Source organism: Bactrocera oleae, chromosome 4 (genome assembly GCF_042242935.1).
Source record: "Bactrocera oleae isolate idBacOlea1 chromosome 4, idBacOlea1, whole genome shotgun sequence".
NCBI classification, from domain to species: domain Eukaryota; kingdom Metazoa; phylum Arthropoda; class Insecta; order Diptera; family Tephritidae; genus Bactrocera; species Bactrocera oleae.
The window spans coordinates 31,434,302-31,451,108 of NC_091538.1; the positions used below are offsets into that span (position 1 = coordinate 31,434,302).

At 31.2% G+C, this 16,807-nt stretch overlaps 2 long non-coding RNA genes across 2 annotated transcripts; both read left to right on the forward strand.

The window, feature by feature from the left end:
- The first annotated feature begins 12,819 nt into the window (after window positions 1-12,819).
- On the forward strand, window positions 12,820-13,192 carry LOC118682697 (uncharacterized). The gene is made up of 2 exons (XR_004978493.2): window positions 12,820-12,909; window positions 12,967-13,192. It is a non-coding gene; the product is annotated as an uncharacterized lncRNA (long non-coding RNA).
- A 2,935-nt stretch (window positions 13,193-16,127) lies between these two features.
- LOC138857182 (uncharacterized) lies at window positions 16,128-16,807 on the forward strand. Its single transcript, XR_011396205.1, has 2 exons — window positions 16,128-16,524; window positions 16,582-16,807. It is a non-coding gene; the product is annotated as an uncharacterized lncRNA (long non-coding RNA).

Below are 16,807 nucleotides of genomic sequence, written 5' to 3' on the forward strand. Positions count from 1 at the left end.
CCACGTTCAAAATTAAATAATGGGCGTAGCACCGCCTACTTTTAGGTGAAAAAACATATTTTGGGATCTGCTTAACCGATTTCAACCAAATTCGGTACATAATATTCTTCTCATATTTCTATGTTATAGTACGAAAATGGGCGAAATCGGATTACAACCACGCCTATTTTTTATATAACGTCATTTTAAATTCCATCTGAATTTTTCACTTTCCAGTGAATATCGGCGTAAAACTTTGCGTGAATAATACGAAATTATCTAAGTTGAACTAAAATTGTTTAAGCTTGTGCCTATAGTTGACTTTTTACCGAAAATATCGTTCAACATAGAACAAGGCGGCAAGATCCACAAATAAATCTAAAACGAGTGTACTATTTGACGTTGCGAGAGTATAAAATGTTCGGTTACATCCGAACATACCCCTTCCTTACTTGTTTAGTCTTAGTATTGCCATCAGCCAAGAAGGTATAAAAAAAATACTAAAATAAATAAATTTAATAATAAATAGTATTTAACTCGCCTGCACAGGTTATTAAAGCTAACTGATAATATCGTGATGTAAATGCGTGAAGGTTTACATACATACATGCCTATGTGCACTATACATGCATATTTAAGTTTTAAATGATGAACGGATGTATACATTTTGGAAACCAAACACATGTTTAACATGGACTACCTATGTTAAGTTAACCAAAAAATATATTCTAGGTTGAGATGAAGAAATATTCCACTTTCAATTTTGTGTTAAAATTAACCAGCAGAAACACATTTTAATAGCAATTCCAGAATATAAAGTATATTTACATATTCAATATACAAATATATACTTGTACTGGACAATATTGTGATTAAATTATTAATAATTATAATGCCGATATATAGCCTCAATCATATATCATTTACTTAATTGCATTCAATAAGCTGTCATTACGCCACACAATAAGGCCAAATGACGATAGTTCATTTACAAACCGTAGAACTGCAGCAGAGCATTCATTTCCTTCTCAGCCGATGTACGCACAGTCTCTATGCCCAGCACTTGCAATATTTCACAAATATCATTTGATGGTGTACGCACCGGATCCACATCACGTTCGAAGAATACTTTTATCATGGAAGTAATGTCAGTTTCCAACAGCCACTCGCCAATGGCCTTTAATTTACCCGTTTACGTGACGGCAATACGTTTTTTATTATCGGTTAGTGGAACATATCGTTCCATTTTATCAACGACTTCATCTTCATCTTGGAAATATATTTCGTAAGATGATTATTCCCCACCACGAAGACGCAGCGCTGCAAGAGATCGTGTACGCCGCTAATTACCCGAAGCTGCGACAGATCTGTGAGCATACGCTTATTGATGTGAAAAACCTTTCGCACATTGCAAATCATGTGCTGCAAGACAATCTAGAGAAGGCAAGATAATCAAGTAGTGAGTGCTTCCAACCTTAAAGCGAAAAATTAGACAACCTACTTTGGAATCTCCATTGGGAAAAACCGCGACACTATTGATAACACGAGACTTCCAGCTCGGGCAGTGCCTTGCCGCTCTCGCATCAAAGGATCACATCATCGGTAAAAAAAATTTTTTTTTTTGATGTTTTTGTCTTCCTCCGATAATCATATCATGAGCATCTCTTCTAGCGCGTTTAAAAAACATTGTGTAAATTTCATCTCTTCTGCAAAATTGAAACTTCTGATATTTTAATCTTTTCTTTTATTTTAAAGGCGTCATTATATTTTCTATATGACATCTTACTGTTAAATGTATAAAAGGAATAAACCCAGTCCGTTAACTTTAAGTAATTTTTGCAAGAATTTAATTATAAGACGACGCTTTTATAGCTGCTATAGTGGACCGTGCTCTTTCAGTTCAATATAAATGTTTTTAAACTCGACATAAAGCTAACTCTTGCATATTTATTTTAACATCATTATTAAAACCAGCATTGATTTCCATTAAATTGAATACATATATAATAATACTTTTAAATACAATTTTACTAATTAATAACATTTTATTTTATCATTCAAATTCCTCTCTTCTTGAATGCATATCTGTATACAGCGAACCAAAAATAATTGTACAGAGAGATAAACTATTAATAGTTTTGAGCTGCATCAAAAGGTGAGAAAATGGCCGTTTTATTAATTTTCAAAATGTAATAGAAATTTAATTTTATAGATCTAGTTTTCTCCAAAAAGTTAAAAAATCCATAATAACTCCATTTTCGAAGACCAAAAAAACTTGTACAGTTTGACATTTTAACGCTCTTTAAGGAGAATTAATACTACTTAATACTAACCATTTTTTAACCACTATTGCAGTAGCCACGATTTAAATTAAGTTTAGTTATTGACGGAGTCAAATTATTTTTTAATATTGCCATTTAGTCCATTCATTACATAACTCATTCAATTAAAACAAGGTTACCAACGCCATTTGCTCCCAATGCACTCCTTTTGCTTCCATTGTACCACACGCCACATAGTGCAGCCTCCTCCATGCTGACAGTCTTATTTATCTTTTAGTGCTTAGCTCTCCTTATGCCATACAAATTGTTTGTTCCTTGATCCTCCGAGAAACTTTACTTACCAAGGCATGAGCCTAGTTTGTGCAAATTTTTTGGGCATTCCACTATCTTCAAGTCTTCCAACTCCACTAGTCTTTTTGAATTTAGCAATAATGTACTAAAAAGTATTGTGTTTTTTTTTTTGTTTTGAATATATTACCTATTTCGCGAGTACTTTGGTTCTTTTGCCAATATTTGACTACCAGAGCCTGTAAATATTGAGATGTTTATTTATTCACCATTTTTGAAGTGAATACTTCCTTGGCCGCATTTTCAAGGTCTTGGTCCTTGGAGTGATTTTCAAGGTCGCGTCAGGACACTTTTTGCTGTGAGAAGCTACTTGTGCGTCTGTAGCCATAAACACATTGTAGCAATGCATTTGCTGTTGTTTTGCACTCACTCTCCGACATAAATATATTTTAATACGTATGCTTGGTGGATTCATTTCGTTGGCTTGTAGCTGCACATTGGCACATACATAAGTACATCACTGCGGACTTGTTCGGGTCTGAAACGCGAAACACATGGAAGACGAGAAGCGACAGACCGAAACTGTCAAATATTAACATACACGCGTTCGTATTGACACAGTTATTTAGACAACAGCATGACTTCAAGGCAGCAGGCTTGCAGTTGTTGCTGTTTCTAAATTAAAACCCTTTCTAACTTTGCCGACGACAATGGGCAGCTCTTGTGTTGCCACTAATATGTGAAATGTAAAATTATTCAAAGCTCTAATAAGTCTAACGTTATCTTACTAACATAAGCATAAAATAGCTCTGATATATCATTTGTAATAACAATTAATAATTGAAAAAAAAAATCGACCTATTTACTTATATTTTGCACAAGAAATTTCACTTTGTACAAAATATGTAAATTTCAATAAAGTGAAAATTTTAATACGAAACAACGAAATTGTGTACATCAGATGTCTGATACGTCGTTGCCGTCTTTAAAATGTTCAAGAAGCTGTTGTTCATAGTCAAGATAGTATCATCGATTAATTACTGTTCAAGCTCACAACATCTTTTTGAAAATACAGTACACGAACAATTTACTGATTATAGTCATGATTCAGAAAAAAAAAACAAATGAAAATTGCAAAAACACTAGCCGAGCGTTGTCAAGAATATAAAATGCGAAAGAAGGTAAATTGGAACTGAAGCTTCAACTAGTACAATACTTTTCTAGATGATAATATATGTATGTATGTATTGTGCATAATGATTCAACCAATTAAGAAAGCACAGCAAAACACCTGCACAGAGAAGTCGAGAGTATAGAGCACGACGGAAATATTTGCAGAACGTGATTGCAACAATCACAGCAAAGCAGGAAAAATATCAAATGGAAAAGAATTTGTCTTCGCAGCAATCTACATATCTCCTAACAAAAAAAAAGATTGAGAATATCATGTATTTCATACAGAGTTGTGTACACTCATGGCGATTCTGCTCTCTTTGGCAGAGGTGATGATCACATACCATTGATACTCGGTGATGACTTTAATATAAATTTTGCGGAGTATGCGTCCTTGCCACTACTTCACTTTCTCCGAGAAAAAATTCAGTTTGGATATGAATAACGACCGTAAAATTTGCCACGACTAAATCAGGAACAAGGATTGATGCTCTATTTTCCAGAAATCCACACTACTATTTACATAGAATCACGAACATATGTGTCATACTTCCGTTACCATAAAGCCGCTACCAATACCTGCTCCGACAGAAGATAATGTACAAATAGAAGAAATAAAGTAATGTAATAAAACTTATTTTTAATGTAAACCGTTTAAAATTTACTTGCGTTACTAAATTTTTTTTGTATTTTATCTTCAAAATATGTTTTGATTGCATTTAATTTAATAACTAAACCGCACCTTTTCTTTATGAATAACTTCTATGTCCTTATGTAGAGGTATATAGGCACATCCTAATACGTGAACTTTTAGTCGCATAAGTAAAATCTTTATTATCGGAATAGTCCATTCATATCAAAACATTACTGGTGCCTCTCACATGTAGGCATAACAATAATAATTGTAAACAAAAAAGAACACTTTACGTTCTGCCGAAATAAGCTAAATAGCAAAAATTGTAATTTCTTTGTTCTAGTTTCAATCCTTATTGTGAAGTAACTTTAAATAAATAAAAACAAAATGTATAAATAATAGTAAGTTGAAAATAAAGGAGAATCCTTATTGTGAAGTAGCTTTAAATAAATAAGAACAAAATGTATAAATAATTGTGAGTTAAAAATAAGGGCGAATAGAATTCGCGAATGGAAAATATATTTTTTAATATCCTCTCGACGAGAATATTAGTTGGCGCCCAACGTGGAGCACGTGTAAAGCAAAGCAGTATCCTTGGCAAGACAAAGTTAGAAAACTACAAAGGATCTCTAGCCAAAGGATAATCGATCGTGAAGTTCAGTGCGTGCATTAAGTGATATCCTTGGCAAGACAAAGGGAGAAAACTACGAAATATCCCTAGCCAAAAGATTATCAGTTACAAGTAGTGAACAGTGACGTGTGTCGAACAAATTTTTGATTTTAAATGAAGTATCCTCACTGGAGGAGAAAAGTAAAACTAAATACGAACTATTTAAATTTACTTATTGAAAATGATGAAGTCAAGTCAAAACATAATAAAAAATCGTAGCTTACAAGTTATCTAAAATAAAAACTTATAAACTTAATGCAGCCCATAAGCTAATTAATAAATAAAAATATAATAAAAAAGAAAAAAGAAAAAAGGAAAAACGGAATATAAATTAAAGAATTGCACACTGAGCCGAAGCGTTGTCAAAAGAGGACAAGAAAACTTACAATTTTCAATCAAAACAGAGGACAACTGACTACAATAAAGGATAGCTTGTTTTCAATATGACTATTCACTTTTTGCAATACTAATTGGCTTGACGACAGCCGATGTCATATTTTGTATTATATTTTCAAGTATTGATTGAACTTTGTTAGGACAGTTAAAACGAAACAATGTGAGACAAAAAAGGGGAATAAAAGAGTTAGGAACACTTTTGAAATAGATAGACTATGACGATTTCGACCAGAAAATTAGGGGACTCACAAGTTGTCATAACTGCATCGTCAAATTATAAAGTCAGAAACTTTTGCACTAGTTTTAAAAATTTGTTGTTGATTTGCATTCAAAAATAAATTTACGTAAATATAACTCTGTACGCTATGTTTTCGTTTCGTTATAAATAATCTGCTGATTGCTATTTACTTCAGTGTGTTTTGTATTGTGGTTAGATTTGTGTATTGCTATTTTCGACGGTTTTTGGCTAAATGGAGCAGTTTAATATTATACATGTAAAATGCATAATAAATACTATTTTATTAAAGAAATGTGTTTTTAGACAAAAGCAAAGCAGGTGCGGTCCAACCCAACAAGAAAATCGCTGCTAGAAGAAGAGAAATCATTGGTTGAATTCGTAACCCAAAACAGGGATTTTGAGGTCTGCTTATTATTTAAAATACAACTTAGTATTAATCTATTATAATTTCAATTATAGAAGATAACGTCTTAAACAGAAATGGTGGACTGGAAGGTGACACGCTCGAAGGTTCGGTATATGCGTACAACATATACAGAAATGTTGGAGGGCTTACCAGGTGAAGGGAGTATGGAAGGCGAAACCATAAAATCTAAGATTATGATTTGTCATTTAAACTAGAATTTTATTGTTTCTGCATGCGTATAAAGAAAATAAAAAGTATTGAGGAGATTGTAAATTTGTGCAAATTGTTCAAACCGTAAACTGGTGTGGAAAGAAAATAGAAAATCGCATGAAAAATTCTAAATTTTTTATTTAAATGGAAATGAAACTGAAACTGAATGAATTGCACAGTCAAGAATAATTAAAAATAATAGAATTACAAATGAAAGAAAAATTGGCAATGGAGGAATTGAAACACAAATAGAAATAAGAGGGAGTTAATAAAGTGGTGCGAGGGAAATTTAAAATTTTTGGAGTACCTGAAGTTTCTTTTTAATCATGACTTCTACAATTAATTTTTGAATTGAATTTTTTCTATTTATTTGTTAATCAAACCAATATATTGTGAATATACATGTGGGAAAACCATATACTGATGTATATTAAGTTGTTACTTCCAGATGGTAAGATGTATTCAATGCGTTCTTCGTTTTCAATATGGAAATTGACTAGCATTTTATGAAGAATACAGCATACCATAATCCACTCATTGGATCCAGGTTACCGAATTTTTTCAGTTTGAAACGGAACGTCATATATGTATATTCATGAAGAGAGCAATTTAAATTATTAACTACAATGTTATTAATTAGTAAAATTTATTTGAATAGTTCTATTATATTCAGTGTACAGCATAAGTGAAGGTACGATTGGTTAATTCCCATCTCTTTGATAATATTGATAAAAAAAATAGCGGTAATAACCCGAATAAATTGTTAGAATTTCTTTATTTAATTATTATTTTCTTTTATAAAAACAAAGGGGAAAGATGGGGAACTTTGAAATTTTATTTATAATTATATATTAAACAATCTCATCAATTTTTGGCTAGTTGTGAATTTATGTACCATCAAATGTCTAAATTGACCAGACTAGACGAAAAATGGAAATTAGAAGAAACTTACCCTCATGTAGAATAAAAAAATATTTATAAACTTTATCGGCTTTTTCTATTTAAAAAAAAGTGGATTTCATTAATTTGCCAACAAAATACTTAAACCTGATGACGATTCTAATGGTTCTTGAAACTAGTTTTCGGCATTCAAGAATCAATGCGTTGATACTACAACGCTACCAGATTCGTCTGTCATGTCTATTACTTTTTATGGGTCCTAATTTTTGATTAAAACAATAAGAGGCTTTTCGTCTCTTAAAATCTCTATTAAATGAATAGATTTTCGAAATGCTATTGCAACTTAATTCTGAACTATTTCTTTCTCTGTAATGTAATTGCAGCACTTTATTGGGGTTACCATATTTTTAAGTTTTCTTTAATATTGCATGTAGTTTTCAAACTTATAAGCGGAAAAGTTATCTAGAGCACCATAATACTTAGTACAAGCAGCTAAATGGAGTAAAATGTATATTGTAACTAACTAAATGGTCTCCGTCTATATTTTCAAACAAATTAACGAAATCTTCCAAGATTTATTGGGCAACATTAGCTTCAGTGCTATATGACTTCTTGCCTGATAGTAGTAGTAGTCGTATGGTATACCTGCGTGCAATAAGAGAAAATGGTAGTAATCATCACTACCAACGCAATCTCTTAGAACAAATATACCCATATACGAGGTGTGTTCAAAGGAAAAGGTGAATTTTGATTTTTCGCTAGCTGTGCACATTTGATTATCGATATTTTATTTTTGTAATAGTCGGATATGTTTATCATGTGCTTGTATTAGGAGTCAATTGCGATTATTAGATTGTTTTTGGCAACACAAAATGTAAGTCACGAAAGATAAATGGCTTTGCACATAAGTATGCAAGTTAACGGCAGCCTCCACACAGCAGCTTTGCCGTACCTGTAAATAAAATTGTATCGTAATTTTTGTAGTTATGCAGTCGCATAAGTAAAATCTTTATTAACGTTTTTGTTGATTTAAGAATTTGATATGCTTTTTCTGTTCTGAGTGAAATAATCCATTCATATCAAAATATTATTGGTGACTCTCACATGGAGGCATAACAATAATAATTGTAAACAAAAAAGAACACTTAACGTTCTGCGGAAATATGCTAAATAGTAAAAATTCTAATTTATTTGTTCTAGTTTCAATTTCAATATATAAATAATAGTAAGTTGAAAATAAAGGAGAACTCTTATTATATCAATCAAAAGAACAACACGTGTTCTTATTTCTTCCGCGCGTCCGCGAATAGAAAATATATTTTTTAATATCCTCTTGACGATAATATTAGTTGGCGCCCAAAGTGGAGCACGTGTAAAGCAAAGCAGTATCCTTGGCAAGACAAAGTTAGAAAACTACAAAGGATCTCTAGCCAAATGATAATCGATCGTTAAGTGCAGTGCGTGTATTAAGTGATATCCTTGGCAAGACAAAGGGAGAAAACTACGAAATATCCCTAGCCAAAAGATTATCAGTTACAAGTAGTGAACAGTGACGCGTGTCGAACAAACTTTTGATTTTAAATGAAGTATCCTCACTGGAGGAGAAAAGTAAAACTAAATACGAAATATTTAAATTTACTTATTGAAAATGATGAAGTCAAGTCCAAACCTAAAAAAAATCGTAGCTTACAAGTTATCTTAAATAAAAACTTATAAACTTAATGCAGCCCATAAGCTAATTAATAAATAAAAATATAATAAAAAAGAAAAAAGGAATATAAATTAAAGAATTGCACACTAAGCCGAAGCGTTGTCAAAATAGGACAAGAAAACTTACTATTTTCAATCAAAACAGAGGGCAACTGACTACAATAAAGGATAGCTTGTTTTCAATTTGACGACAGCCGATGTCATATTGTGTATTATGTTTTCAAGTATTGATTGAAACTTTGTTAGGACAGTTAAAACGAAACAATGTGAGACAAAAAAGGGGAATAAAAGAGTAAGGAACACTTTTGAAATAGATAGACTATGACGATTTCGACCAGAAAATTAGGGGACTCACAAGTTGTCATAACTGCATCGTCAAATTATAAAGTCAGAAACTTTTGCACTAGTTTTAAAAATTTGTTGTTGATTTGCATTCAAAAATAAATTTACGTAAATATAACTCTGTACGCTATGTTTTCGTTTCGATATAAATGGTTGACTGGAAGGTGACACGCTCGAAGGTTCGGTATATGCGTACAACATATACAGAAATGTTGGAGGGCTTACCAGGTGAAGGGAGTATGGAAGGCGAAACCATAAAATCTAAGATTATGATTTGTCATTTAAACTAGAATTTTATTGTTTCTGCATGCGTATAAAGAAAATAAAAAGTATTGAGGAGATTGTAAATTTGTGCAAATTGTTCAAACCGTAAACTGGTGTGGAAAGAAAATAGAAAATCGCATGAAAAATTCTAAATTTTTTATTTAAATGGAAATGAAACTGAAACTGAATGAATTGCACAGTCAAGAATAATTAAAAATAATAGAATTACAAATGAAAGAAAAATTGGCAATGGAGGAATTGAAACACAAATAGAAATAAGGGGGAGTTAATAAAGTGGTGCGAGGGAAATTTAAAATTTTTGGAGTACCTGAAGTTTCTTTTTAATCATGACTTCTACAATTAATTTTTGAATTGAATTTTTTCTATTTATTTGTTAATCAAACCAATATATTGTGAATATACATGTGGGAAAACCATATACTGATGTATATTAAGTTGTTGATTTTGTATGAAGTCAAGAAGACTACTTCTTGTGTTACTTCCAGATGGTAAGATGTATTCAATGCGTTCTTCGTTTTCAATATGGAAATTGACTAGCATTTTATGAAGAATACAGCATACCATAATCCACTCATTGGATCCAGGTTACCGAATTTTTTCAGTTTGAAACGGAACGTCATATATGTATATTCATGAAGAGAGCAATTTAAATTATTAACTACAATGTTATTAATTAGTAAAATTTATTTGAATAGTTCTATTATATTCAGTGTACAGCATAAGTGAAGGTACGATTGGTTAATTCCCATCTCTTTGATAATATTGATAAAAAAAATAGCGGTAATAACCCGAATAAATTGTTAGAATTTCTTTATTTAATTATTATTTTCTTTTATAAAAACAAAGGGGAAAGATGGGGAACTTTGAAATTTTATTTATAATTATATATTAAACAATCTCATCAATTTTTGGCTAGTTGTGAATTTATGTACCATCAAATGTCTAAATTGACCAGACTAGACGAAAAATGGAAATTAGAAGAAACTTACCCTCATGTAGAATAAAAAAATATTTATAAACTTTATCGACTTTTTCTATTTAAAAAAAAAGTGGATTTCATTAATTTGCCAACAAAATACTTAAACCTGATGACGATTCTAATGGTTTTTGAAACTAGTTTTCGGCATTCAAGAATCAATGCGTTGATACTACAACGCTACCAGATTCGTCTGTCATGTCTATACTTTTTATGGGTCCTAATTTTTGATTAAAACAATAAGAGGCTTTTCGTCTCTTAAAATCTCTATTAAATGAATAGATTTTCGAAATGCTATTGCAACTTAATTCTGAACTATTTCTTTCTCTGTAATGAATTTGCAGCAGCACTTTATTGGGGTTACCATATTTTTAAGTTTTCTTTAATATTGCATGTAGTTTTCAAACTTATAAGCGGAAAAGTTATCGAGAGCATCATAATACTTAGTACAAGCAGCTAAATGGAGTAAAATGTATATTGTAACTAACTAAATGGTCTCCGTCTATATTTTCAAACAAATTAACGAATTCTTCCAAGATTTATTGGGCAACATTAGCTTCAGTGCTATATGACTTCTTGCCTGATAGTAGTAGTAGTCGTATGGTATACCTGCGTGCAATAAGAGAAAATGGTAGTAATCATCACTACCAACGCAATCTCTTAGAACAAATATACCCATATACGAGGTGTGTTCAAAGGAAAAGGTGAATTTTGATTTTTCGCTAGCTGTGCACATTTGATTATCGATATTTTGTTTTTGTAATAGTCGGATATGTTTATCATGTGCTTGTATTAGGAGTCAATTTCGATTATTAGATTATTTTTGGCAACACAAAATGTAAGTCACGAAAGATAAATGGCTTTGCACATAAGTATGCAAGTTAACGGCAGCCTCCACACAGCAGCTTTGCCGTACCTGTAAATAAAATTGTATCGTAATTTTTGTAGTTATGCAGTCGCATAAGTAAAATCTTTATTAACGTTTTTGTTGATTTAAGAATTTGATATGCTTTTTCTGTTCTGAGTGAAATAATCCATTCATATCAAAATATTACTGGTGACTCTCACATGGAGGCATAACAATAATAATTGTAAACAAAAAAGAACACTTAACGTTCTGCGGAAATATGCTAAATAGTAAAAATTGTAATTTATTTGTTCTAGTTTCAATTTCAATATATAAATAATAGTAAGTTGAAAATAAAGGAGAACTCTTATTATATCAATCAAAAGAACAACACCTGTTCTTATTTCTTCCGCGCGTCCGCGAATAGAAAATATATTTTTTAATATCCTCTTGACGATAATATTAGTTGGCGCCCAAAGTGGAGCACGTGTAAAGCAAAGCAGTATCCTTGGCAAGACAAAGTTACAAAACTACAAAGGATCTCTAGCCAAATGATAATCGATCGTTAAGTGCAGTGCGTGTATTAAGTGATATCCTTGGCAAGACAAAGGGAGAAAACTACGAAATATCCCTAGCCAAAAGATTATCAGTTACAAGTAGTGAACAGTGACGCGTGTCGAACAAACTTTTGATTTTAAATGAAGTATCCTCACTGGAGGAGAAAAGTAAAACTAAATACGAAATATTTAAATTTACTTATTGAAAATGATGAAGTCAAGTCCAAACCTAAAAAAAATCGTAGCTTACAAGTTATCTTAAATAAAAACTTATAAACTTAATGCAGCCCATAAGCTAATTAATAAATAAAAATATAATAAAAAAGAAAAAAGGAATATAAATTAAAGAATTGCACACTAAGCCGAAGCGTTGTCAAAATAGGACAAGAAAACTTACAATTTTCAATCAAAACAGAGGGCAACTGACTACAATAAAGGATAGCTTGTTTTCAATATGACGACAGCCGATGTCATATTGTGTATTATGTTTTCAAGTATTGATTGAAACTTTGTTAGGACAGTTAAAACGAAACAATGTGAGACAAAAAAGGGGAATAAAAGAGTAAGGAACACTTTTGAAATAGATAGACTATGACGATTTCGACCAGAAAATTAGGGGACTCACAAGTTGTCATAACTGCATCGTCAAATTATAAAGTCAGAAACTTTTGCACTAGTTTTAAAAATTTGTTGTTGATTTGCATTCAAAAATAAATTTACGTAAATATAACTCTGTACGCTATGTTTTCGTTTCGTTATAAATAATCTGCTGATTGCTATTTACTTCAGTGTGTTTTGTATTGTGGTTAGATTTGTGTATTGCTATTTTCGACGGTTTTTGGCTAAATGGAGCAGTTTAATATTATACATGTAAAATGCATAACAAATACTATTTTATTAAAGAAATGTGTTTTTAGACAAAAGCAAAGCAGGTGCGGTCCAACCCAACAAGAAAATCGCTGCTAGAAGAAGAGAAATCATTGGTTGAATTCGTAACCCAAAACAGGGATTTTGAGGTCTGTCTATTATTTAAAATACAACTTAGTATTAATCTATTATAATTTCAATTATAGAAGATAACGTCTTAAATAGAAATGGTGGACTGGAAGGTGACACGCAAGAAGGTTCGGTATATGCGTACAACATATACAGAAGTGTTGGATGGCTTACCAGGTGAAGGGAGTATGGAAACCGAAACCATAAAATCTAAGATTATGATTTGTCATTTAAACTAGAATTTCATTGTTTCTGCATGCGTATAGAAGTAAAGAAAATAAAAAGTATTGAGGAGATTGTAAATTTGTGCAAATTGTTCAAGTCGTAAACTGGTGTGGAAAGAAACTAGTAAATCGCATTAAAAATTCTAAATTTTTTATTTAAATGGAAATGCAACTGAAACTGAATGAACTGCACAATCAAGAAAAATTAAAAATAATGGAATTACAAATGAAAGAAAAATTGGCAATGGAGGAATTGAAACACAAATAGAAATAAAGGGGAGTTAATAAAGTGGTGCGAGGGAAATTTAAAATTTTTGGAGTACCTGAAGTTTCTTTTTAATCATGACTTCTACAATTAATTTTTGAATTGAATTTTTTCTATTTATTTGTTAATCAAACCAATATATTGTGAATATACATGTGGGAAAACCATATACTGATGTATATTAAGTTGTTGATTTTGTATGAATTTAAGAAGACTACTTCTTGTGTTACTTCCAGATGGTAAGATGTATTCAATGCGTTCTTCGTTTTCAATATGGAAATTGACTAGCATTTTATGAAGAATACAGCATACCATAATCCACTCATTGGATCCAGGTTACCGAATTTTTTCAGTTTGAAACGGAACGTCATATATGTATATTCATGAAGAGAGCAATTTAAATTATTAACTACAATGTTATTAATTAGTAAAATTTATTTGAATAGTTCTATTATATTCAGTGTACAGCATAAGTGAAGGTACGATTGGTTAATTCCCATCTCTTTGATAATATTGATAAAAAAAATAGCGGTAATAACCCGAATAAATTGTTAGAATTTCTTTATTTAATTATTATTTTCTTTTATAAAAACAAAGGGGAAAGATGGGGAACTTTGAAATTTTATTTATAATTATATATTAAACAATCTCATCAATTTTTGGCTAGTTGTGAATTTATGTACCATCAAATGTCTAAATTGACCAGACTAGACGAAAAATGGAAATTAGAAGAAACTTACCCTCATGTAGAATAAAAAAATATTTATAAACTTTATCGGCTTTTTCTATTTAAAAAAAAGTGGATTTCATTAATTTGCCAACAAAATACTTAAACCTGATGACGATTCTAATGGTTTTTGAAACTAGTTTTCGGCATTCAAGAATCAATGCGTTGATACTACAACGCTACCAGATTCGTCTGTCATGTCTATACTTTTTATGGGTCCTAATTTTTGATTAAAACAATAAGAGGCTTTTCGTCTCTTAAAATCTCTATTAAATGAATAGATTTTCGAAATGCTATTGCAACTTAATTCTGAACTATTTCTTTCTCTGTAATGAATTTGCAGCAGCACTTTATTGGGGTTACCATATTTTTAAGTTTTCTTTAATATTGCATGTAGTTTTCAAACTTATAAGCGGAAAAGTTATCTAGAGCACCATAATACTTAGTACAAGCAGCTAAATGGAGTAAAATGTATATTGTAACTAACTAAATGGTATCCGTCTATATTTTCAAACAAATTAACGAATTCTTCCAAGATTTATTGGGCAACATTAGCTTCAGTGCTACATGACTTCTTGCCTGATAGTAGTAGTAGTCGTATGGTATACCTGCGTGCAATAAGAGAAAATGGTAGTAATCATCACTACCAACGCAATCTCTTAGAACAAATATACCCATATACGAGGTGTGTTCAAAGGAAAAGGTGAATTTTGATTTTTCGCTAGCTGTGCACATTTGATTATCGATATTTTGTTTTTGTAATAGTCGGATATGTTTATCATGTGCATGTATTAGGAGTCAATTTCGATTATTAGATTGTTTTTGGCAACACAAAATGTAAGTCACGAAAGATAAATGGCTTTGCACATAAGTATGCAAGTTAACGGCAGCCTCCACACAGCAGCTTTGCCGTACCTGTAAATAAAATTGTATCGTAATTTTTGTAGTTATGCAGTCGCATAAGTAAAATCTTTATTAACGTTTTTGTTGATTTAAGAATTTGATATGCTTTTTCTGTTCTGAGTGAAATAATCCATTCATATCAAAATATTACTGGTGACTCTCACATGGAGGCATAACAATAATAATTGTAAACAAAAAAGAACACTTAACGTTCTGCGGAAATATGCTAAATAGTAAAAATTGTAATTTATTTGTTCTAGTTTCAATTTCAATATATAAATAATAGTAAGTTGAAAATAAAGGAGAACTCTTATTATATCAATCAAAAGAACAACACCTGTTCTTATTTCTTCCGCGCGTCCGCGAATAGAAAATATATTTTTTAATATCCTCTTGACGATAATATTAGTTGGCGCCCAAAGTGGAGCACGTGTAAAGCAAAGCAGTATCCTTGGCAAGACAAAGTTAGAAAACTACAAAGGATCTCTAGCCAAATGATAATCGATCGTTAAGTGCAGTGCGTGTATTAAGTGATATCCTTGGCAAGACAAAGGGAGAAAACTACGAAATATCCCTAGCCAAAAGATTATCAGTTACAAGTAGTGAACAGTGACGCGTGTCGAACAAACTTTTGATTTTAAATGAAGTATCCTCACTGGAGGAGAAAAGTAAAACTAAATACGAAATATTTAAATTTACTTATTGAAAATGATGAAGTCAAGTCCAAACCTAAAAAAAATCGTAGCTTACAAGTTATCTTAAATAAAAACTTATAAACTTAATGCAGCCCATAAGCTAATTAATAAATAAAAATATAATAAAAAAGAAAAAAGGAACATAAATTAAAGAATTGCACACTAAGCCGAAGCGTTGTCAAAATAGGACAAGAAAACTTACAATTTTCAATCAAAACAGAGGGCAACTGACTACAATAAAGGATAGCTTGTTTTCAATATGACGACAGCCGATGTCATATTGTGTATTATGTTTTCAAGTATTGATTGAAACTTTGTTAGGACAGTTAAAACGAAACAATGTGAGACAAAAAAGGGGAATAAAAGAGTAAGGAACACTTTTGAAATAGATAGACTATGACGATTTCGACCAGAAAATTAGGGGACTCACAAATTGTCATAACTGCATCGTCAAATTATAAAGTCAGAAACTTTTGCACTAGTTTTAAAAATTTGTTGTTGATTTGCATGCAAAAATAAATTTACGTAAATATAACTCTGTACGCTATGTTTTCGTTTCGTTATAAATAATCTGCTGATTGCTATTTACTTCAGTGTGTTTTGTATTGTGGTTAGATTTGTGTATTGCTATTTTCGACGGTTTTTGGCTAAATGGAGCAGTTTAATATTATACATGTAAAATGCATAATAAATACTATTTTATTAAAGAAATGTGTTTTTAGACAAAAGCAAAGCAGGTGCGGTCCAACCCAACAAGAAAATCGCTGCTAGAAGAAGAGAAATCATTGGTTGAATTCGTAACCCAAAACAGGGATTTTGAGGTCTGTCTATTATTTAAAATACAACTTAGTATTAATCTATTATAATTTCAATTATAGAAGATAACGTCTTAAATAGAAATGGTGGACTGGAAGGTGACACGCAAGAAGGTTCGGTATATGCGTACAACATATACAGAAGTGTTGGATGGCTTACCAGGTGAAGGGAGTATGGAAACCGAAACCATAAAATCTAAGATTATGATTTGTCATTTAAACTAGAATTTCATTGTTTCTGCATGCGTATAGAAGTAAAGAAAATAAAAAGTATTGAGGAGATTGTAAA